This window comes from Neltuma alba, unplaced genomic scaffold (assembly GCF_004799145.2).
Source record: "Neltuma alba isolate B1F8T4 unplaced genomic scaffold, ASM479914v2 tig00011142_pilon, whole genome shotgun sequence".
NCBI lineage: Eukaryota > Viridiplantae > Streptophyta > Magnoliopsida > Fabales > Fabaceae > Neltuma > Neltuma alba.
The window spans coordinates 3,581-12,594 of record NW_021635877.1 but is presented as its reverse complement, the minus strand read 5'-3'; the positions used below and the strand labels follow the sequence as shown (position 1 = coordinate 12,594).

The 9,014-nt window shown below is 32.8% G+C and overlaps 1 long non-coding RNA gene across 2 annotated transcripts; it reads left to right on the top strand.

Moving 5' to 3' along the window:
• Positions 1 to 2,528: 2,528 nt before the first annotated feature.
• Positions 2,529 to 3,598, top strand: LOC114761861 (uncharacterized). Of its 2 annotated transcripts, none has more exons than XR_003742195.1 (2): positions 2,529 to 2,649; positions 3,265 to 3,598. It is a non-coding gene; the product is annotated as an uncharacterized LOC114761861 (long non-coding RNA). The 2 variants fall into 2 exon arrangements; XR_003742194.1 differs by lacking the exon at positions 2,529 to 2,649 and adding an exon at positions 2,688 to 2,967.
• Positions 3,599 to 9,014: the final 5,416 nt, after the last annotated feature.

Genomic DNA, 9,014 nt, shown 5'->3' with positions numbered 1-9,014 from the left:
TAAATTTATATTTTAGGTTAAACTTGGTATTCACATTTTTATGCTTTTTTTAAAGGAAAAATAACAGAAAAATGTCAAAAAGTTACTCACTGAAATTGACAAGGACAAAAAAATGATCCAGATAAATGAAATGACCAAATAGGCATAAGGTATGAATTTTGGATTTGCAAATTTTGATAGAATGACTAATATGCCCTTGGAGTAAGAAAAAGAAAAAACGGTTGAATATTTTCACATACTGACACGTTGATTAAAACAGGTTGTAAAACTCATGATGTAAATGGTCACTTTCATTTCATAAGTTGTTATTCCCGCTATATATTCAGTAAAATTGTGGGTAAAAGCATTAAAAATAGTTACAAAGAAACAAGTTGCAAATCTCCTAATACAATTGGCAACTTGCATTATGCAAGTTGTGATTTCTTTTACTTGTTTTGTAAAACTGGCTACAAATAGCTTATAATAAATTGTAAAACTCTTTATACAAATAGTTACTTTTGTTTCACAAGTTGTTATTCTTATTATATGTTTAGTAAAATTATGTGCAAATGGATTATAAATGATTACAAATAAAAAGATTGTGCAACACCTTATAGAAATTGGTATATTCACTTTGAAAGTTGTTAATCACTTTGCAAATGCTATTGAAAGCTACATTCATTATAATGACCTCCAAAGGTAAACATAATTTGCACTTGTTATCAATAAATGTGCAATAATAGTGATTAAATATATTTTTGTAAACAAATTCTATCTACAACCATAAGTCAAATATCATAATAATAGTTGGATAATGCATTTGTGTGTACAATACTTTTCTTAAACTTCTTCCCCAACCCAAGAAATTCCTTTCGAAATAATATGCATCCACTCTTCACTTCTTTGCTTGGCTCTCCTTCTAATATCATTTTTCCTTCCTGCAAAAACATCACTTTGTAGTCCTCTAATACACTATATTTTCTTTACAATAATCTAATCATTATCAAAAGAAACATAGTCAATTCCATTATGAAGTGTAGTAAATCCCACAACCCACTTAATTTAATTTGCTTCACAATAATGTAGTCATTGCCATAACAAATCTTATCAGTTCCATTAACATATGAGTTCAATTTCAAGAACAAGTCAATCTCCTTGGCTTTACAAAAAAGTTGTTATTACTAACACAAATCTAGTCATTCATATATTAAGTGTTGTCATTTCACCACAAACCAACTAGGGCTGTTTACTACACATGTATCGAAATTTACTGGTTAGGTAATGAAATTTATTACTCATTCCTGACTTAACAAAACATAGCAGAAAATGGAAACTAACAAAATAACAAAGTTTAGGAATAAACTTTCTTAGAAGATAGTGGAAAGTTAATCAATATACTCTCAAACCTTGCATAAAAATACCCTGGTTCTATGGGTGCTTCTTCTTCCTCTCTCTCCTCTTCTCTCCCTCTCTTCCCTTTTTTTTTTTCCTGCTTCTTCTCTAAACTCTCTCTCTCTCTTTCTCTCTCTTACAGTGTTGGTGATGAGATTAAGAAGGGAAGACGAAAGACAGGAGGCACCAAATCTCAAACCTCAAGCATCATGAAATATTCATTAAGAACATATTATGACGTCGTAGGAGAGACCACATCTTCTTCTTCTTCACCGAACCCTTTGGCAATTCATGCCTAACCTTTCAATTCGGCCACCCTTCGAAAAAGAAGAGGACCTGAAGAAAGATAGAAGACAAAAAAAGATGAGAGAAAAGGCATTGAGGTAATTTGCTAAAATTTGTAAATCTCAATTTAATACCTGTAGACCTATTTGTCTTTTATGACATTAGAATGACTAATCTGGAATTTAGAATTCAAATAGTATTTATATGGGATTTTTTTCTTTTTTAAATATATTATTAATATTATTAATATCAATGTAATTATTTTGTTATTTCGTTCCACGCAGTATATTGTGGGAATACATTTTTAATCCTTTCTATTCTAGCATTTCACTTCATCAGTAAACAATATATATTTATATTTAGTTACGAACTTAAAAGAATACTAAAATATTAAAATAAAGTAATTTCAATTATTATTTATTAATTAATGACATAAAAAACAGACTAGACATAAATTCACTTTAACTTTGAATTCTATTGCTACGACAGCCCTTAATTTTCAAAACTTGTCTTATCATTATGAAACTGGGATTCTGGCAAAAAGAAAAAAAAATCATTACGGAATTAGGAACATCGTTGCATATGGATTCCAAAGAGGGAAAAATTGCCGTTGCTTTTATTACATCTCTTGGAAGAAAAAAAACCGCACATTCCAGTCAGAAAATCCCAATTCAAATTTTGAATCCCCCCCCCCCCAAAAAAAAAAAAACAAAGCCGTTACCTTTAATTTTTTCCTCCTGTAGTTGTAACCCAAATTCAAAATTTGATATCTCATAAAAATCCTCGAGTCTTGACCGTTTAACTTTAACGGGTAAATAATAGTCAGTGAAGGCTCTAACTCTCTGTCTCACGCTCTCAATTCTCTCTCCATCGTTTCCTCGCCGTAGTTCATGGTAATTTTCTTTTTTTGTTTGGGAATTCTCGTCTTTCTTCTTCAAGATCTCCGTTACCAATCCCATCGATCGTGTTTGTACTCTCTTCCCTGCTTTTCTGGTAAGGTAAAGGTAGTTCAGTTTGGGTGCGATCTCCAGTATGTCTGTTTCTTCGCATATGTATGAAGAAATTTAACGGATTTGATACCTCTGCTTGAATTAACTGTTGAAAGATTTACTGAAAAGTCTAATGAAATTGTGATTGATTTCAGTTTGAAGTCGTCGTGAACCTGTGATGAAGGTGTTCATCCTACCTGATCTTGCTTTCACGTTGTAATTTTTAGTTTTTGGATTCTGGTTGTTCGAATGATTAGAGAGTTCTTTGTTCAAATTTGTGTAGCTTAATGGGTCTTGGAGAGCTGGATGCAGACGATCAATGGTCCTCTTGATGTTGCAAGCGCTTTGATATTGCTCTGCTGGCTTTGGTTTAGTTTCTTCTCTATTGTTATGTCATTTTACGCTTTAGAATTCTTTGAATCGCCAGCTTTCTTGGAGTTATAAATGTTCAGGTCATCATTAAAACAAGGAACATCGTTTCTCTTGTTTACAGAAATTTTAGTTCACATTTAGGATTTGTGATCTAATAGAGTTTAAACGCTCAGATTTTTCCAACATTTCATTGAGGGGCGCTATTCTTTAATCTACTGGCCGACTTACAAATTTTCGACTTCTGTAGGTCTAGTTAACGAATAGCCCTGTGCCATAATGATAACTTTAATTTGATTACATCATGATCCTGCTTGTCTTTGAAAATAGTCTTTGTTGGTGAAATCAAGAATGGACAGAAGGAGGAGGATATCATAGTACTCAAGCTCTTCCACATGCGAGTTTTGTTACACCTTCTGGAGGCTGTTGGACTCAGGTAAGCTCAAAATTTATTGCTATCTTACCTCTGTAGTCTCTGCAACCATATTTCTGCATAATCTGGCTTTCATGAAGCAGTTGTTTAAAGGGTTCGGAATAAATGGCTAGCAAAATGCTGAGCCAAGGATTGCGCTGTTAAAACTTAGGAGTATTAGAACGACTATGCTTGTAGCATATATTTATTAGGTAGTTAGATTTTGGACCATTTTTCTTCCCAGATAACTAGATTTTCATTGTTGAAGAGGCATACACCCTTGAAATTGTTTGAAAGATTTTGGGTGACAAAAATCATTCTAGCAACTAACTAATAAATGCAATTTCAACTTTTGAATGTGATCAAACTCCAACCTTGACACCGAGCAAGCAAGCTATACATGCATTTGGAGCTGGTTTGTCTTGATTTTTCACAATCTATTTCTATGGACCGCAGAAATTTGTTTACTGTCTAAAATAATTTATGTTAAAGGCTGCAGATTAAGTATCTCCCAGGGCGACACATTAACCAAGTAGGGTGGATTTTAGAGGGTAGTAAGTTATTATACTATTTATGTACCGCTTGTATTTGTACTTTTCCAACTACAACCCACTATGCTCGCTCCAGCTGAAGAAAGTGTGTTAGCCCAACTTGAAAAAATTGGCCTAAAAAGAATTAGGCATTTTAGGTGGTTTTACAGGGGTAAGGCATGCAGCCCTATCTAGAGAATTCATAAAATTTTATCCAGAGAAAATTAATTGTTTAATCTTTCGCCGAGTTTGTAGCTCAATTTTTATAGTTTGCCTCATCGTGACTTCTTTAAAGTTTCCTAAATCTTAGAAAACATCCGAGTCTCCCATAACTCATCCAATGTGGCATTGATAGAATTAAAATTTGCTTATTTGGCATCATTGTCAAGGTTGCATCAACAAAAATGTTACTCCTCCGATCCTTAATATAAGACCCATTTAACTAATTTGATTAGATTAAGGAAGTTAGGTAAGTTGGTTAATTATAAGAAAAGTGACACATTTTTCCTAAAACACCATAATCATCTTTCTTAATACCTCATCTCCCTCTTCTATTTGATTATGGTTGAGGAGTATCCATAGGGGTAGTTTAGAAAAATTGATAATATGAGAAATGGGTCTTATATTTAGGACCAAACCCAACTCAACAATTGGGTCTTATATTAAGGACCGGAGGAGTATTACTTTTAGTTTTTAATACAAGAGTTAGTTTGATTTTTAATTTAGTCCTCAATATAAAACATCAATCCATTTTGTCTATCATAGTTAACTATTTTTTCAAAGCTATCCAAACTTTTGAAAAAGAATTCTCCTGCATGAGGAACAGATTAGACCTTAGCTATCCAAACCCTCAAAAAAATTACTTAGCGTCCACTACCTTTAAAGATTCCTGATAAAGGATTACGAATTTTACAAATTGATGCTAGTGAAGATTTTTGGGGTGCTATTTTAATTGAAGAAATAAATGAAAAAATATTTTATTGTGAGTATGCAAGCAGAAAATTCAAAAAGTTAGAAAAGTATTACCATGCTACTTACAAAAAAATCTTTACAGTTAAAAAAGGAATTAAGTAGTTCAGTTTTCATCTCAATCCTTATTAATTAAGATGCTTAATCCTACAAATAGCTAGCTCTTTTATGGAAAGATTGGTTTTCTCGTTATAAATTCACAGTTTTATCATCTCAAAGGGCATCAAAATACCATTGTAGATTATCTTTCAAGCCCTCAAAAAGCTTTCCAAATTTCATCTTAATCATTTCTGACCTGAAAAAGAAATGTCTTACAGAATGAAAGCGACCATCTTCCCTCTTGGATCATGACCTGAAACCCCTACAGATGTTTATAACCTTGCCAGAGGTTCCTTATTCTATTGGCTTCATCTCTTTTTTGTTAACACTGGAGTCCATCCATAGCCTCAACACTTTGATATGGACACTCCATATCTCACCATCCCTATCATCAAAGGACCTATTCTAGAAGAGCTCTTAGGTATCTTTGGTCTCTTTCAAGCATCAATACTTGTCATAGCCTTTCCAGTTTTACCTATACATCACCACTTGTGTGACTTTAGAAATCAAAACTCCCATCTTGTTACCTTTTTTGACTCATCTACTCCTTTATCAAACTAGCGAGGAAAACTTTATAATATCCTTAATGAATTTAATGTTTAGAGTGCAGCACCTTCAAAACCAAAAAAGGTTTTTCTACTTTAGTACTTGGAGACAAATTCATGTAGCCTTCTGGACCAGAGTTGTCTAGACTAGAGTTATAGGATAACCCACCAAGAATCTATTTGAAGTGTGACTTATGTATTTTTATGTCACGTGTCTACTTTAAATTTGTTTTAAGTTTGTGAGTCCTTGTCTTGTTTAATAATTAAGGGCATCTTTGCCCTTATATCATGCGTCTGTCTGAGAAACTTTGTTTTTGTGTCTGTAGTAATAATTTTAGTTTATTGTTGTGTTGTAATCCTTAAGGTCTATATAAACCAAGTTTTGCCAAGTGATAGAGTGGAATGAGCTACATGAAGTCCTTTGTATAATATAAAGAGTAACGTACTATTCAGTAGAAGTTGCAGGAAGACCACAGGTATCTAGATTAGTTATTTGAACAATCTCCTTTACATGAGGTCTTCTTACAGAGATCAGATTTCTAATATCTCTGGTGACACGATTAGAACAATGGTTTGAGAAGAGGTAAATCCATTTTTTGAATTTTGGCATCATCAGGAAGATAATCGTTTTCAATTAGATTTTCAATCTTTGTAGAAAGTATTCTACAAATAAAAGAAGGAAGTCTTTAAGAATTAAAAGATGAGAAAAGTCGAACAGGTTCAAGACTGGTTGATGTATTACTCTGGTTTTGATGAATTCTTCTTGCTCATCATCATAAATAATATCTAGCTTCTGTCTTAAATGCAGGCTCTAATACAACATGAAGAGTCAGCCTAAAAACCTAAGTTAACATAGCCTGATATTTAAAGCTTTAGTCTAGGTAAGGCCACATATATCAACTCATCAGAAGGGCCATGTTATGACTATTGTCTTTGGATACCAGAACTAGGAAACCTAGAGAGTTGTTACTGAATACATCTTAAAAGATCATGGTCAGATTCTATTTCTGTTGCACAGGATATTCTTAAAGAGGTAAGGCATAGCATGTATAGAATCTCTAGAGACAGAAAAAAGGTATTATAAGTTAGGCTGTCAAAACAAAAAAGAGGCTTAGAGAAAATTCATGAAAACACACTTATATGATACAGAGGATTTCATGCAGCTTATTCCACTTCTATCACTTGGCAGAACTTGGTTTATATAGACATCAAGATTACAGCACTACAATCAACAAAAATTATTGCTACAAACACAAAAACAAAGATTCTTAATCAGACGCGTGACATAAGGGCAAAGATGCCCTTAATTATTAACCAGGACAAGGACTTATAGACTTAAAACAAATTTAAAGTAGACACGTGATATAAAGATACATAAGTCACACTTAAAGTAGATTCCTGGTGGGTCATCCTTATGTCTAGACCTTGAAGATTGGTTAATGACTTAGAGACAAATTCATGCAGTCTTCTGGATTAGAGTTGTTTGGATCAGAGTTATAGATTCCTAATGTGTAACGGACTTGAGGAGATAATGGTAATTTTGGTTGAGAAAATTAGAGTCCTTCTATGTAGAGACTTCTATCTGCATCCCTTTCATATCTCCTATAGAGAGTAAATAAGCAGAAAAACCTTTTTTGTTTTGAAGGTAGTGCACTTCAAACATTAAATTCATTAAGAATATTATAAAGTTTTCCTCGCTAGTTTGATAAAGAAGCAAATAACTCAAAAAGGATAACAAGATGGGAGTTTTTGATTTTTGGAGTCACACAAATAGTGGTGTATGGGTAAGCCTAGAAAGGCTATGGCTCAAGTATTGATGGCTGAAAGAAACTAGAGGTACATAAGAGCTCTTATGGAATCGGTCTTTTGATGATAGGGATAGTGAGATATAGAGTGTCCATATCAAAACTTATGAACATTTGTAGGGGTTTTAGGTCGTGATCAAGGAGGGAAGATGGTGGCTTTCATTTTGTAATGTATAGAGTGGTTGATATGTTATGGGAGAAGATGAAATTTGAGAGTTTTTTGAGGCTTTGAAAGATAATCTGCAATGGTATTTTGATGCCTTTTGAGATGATAAACTGTGAATTTAATGAGAGAGTGAATTTTTTCTTTTGGGATTAAGCATCTTAGGAAAACACGTATTGTCTATTTTTACTCTGAACTAATAAGGATTGAGATGAAAACTAAACTTTTCAATTTCTTTTTTGATTGCAAGGATTTCTTTGTAAGTAGCATGGTAATGTTTTTCTGACTCTTTGAATTATCCACTTCCAAGCCTACAATAAAATCTTTTTTCATTATTTTTTCAATTAAAACAACACCCAAAAAATCTTTTCTAGCATCAATTTTGTAGGATTCGCAATCCTTTGTCAGGAGTCTTTAAAGGCGGTAGATGCTGAGCAATTCTTTTGAGGGTCTGCTTCCTATACAAGAGAATTCTTTTTCAAAAGTTTGGATAGCTAGCTAGTATAATTGGACACATGAGGGAGAAAAATCTCTTAGATAATTGACAATCCCTTAAAACTATTAAATTTGCTTTGTGGTGAAATTTTTATATGGAAATTTGAGTAATTCTTCTATTTGGATAATACAGAAAAATTTGAGTAATTTTTCTGATACTAATTTCTCCTTTCTCTTGTTGACACTATAATCTTATATTTTTCAACTATATCTCTAAATTGGGCTAATAAGAGCTTATAGGAATCTTCTTCTTTTAAGAAAAGCAAAATATTATCTATGTAGATGAGGATACTATTAAGAATGGGCTTAAATATTTTTTGTCATAACCTTTTGGAATAGTGATAGGATGGCTTTAAGTCCAAATAACATAACAGTCTATTGGCATTAGGCATTTGGAATGCAAAAAGTAGTTTTATGGTGATTTTTTGGGTGAATACCTAATTGCCAAAACCCACTTTAAGATCAAATTGGAAAAGATCTTAGCATTTTTGAGTTGGACTGTAAGAGAACTGGGCTTTGACAAATGGAATTTGCCATCTTGAAGGAAAACATTAAGAAGCTTACAATCGATGACTAACCTTTTCTTTCCTCTAAAATTCTAATATTTTTCTCAACATAGAAAGCTTGATAAGCCCAATCTGATTTTGTTGGCTTGATAAGATCTTATTTAAGAAGTGTAGCCCATTCTTGTTTGGCTTTTAAGGTCTTCTGGATTCATTCCTGAATGAGAAGCTTTAGTAGGATTAATATCCTCATTTTTTGTAAAGAGAGTTTTATTAAAAAAAAAACTCTTGATTTCTCTATAGTGGGAATGGATGAGAGAATTGATCATGACTACCAACACAGAATCTAAGAAGGTGATCTCTGATGTCCTCATATCCTGATGGCGCTTGCTGGATTTCAAATAGACTAGGAATTTCAGTATATGCATTAAATAATTTTTATATCTAATTCCTCTAGGCAATACTTGAAGACTTGAAGA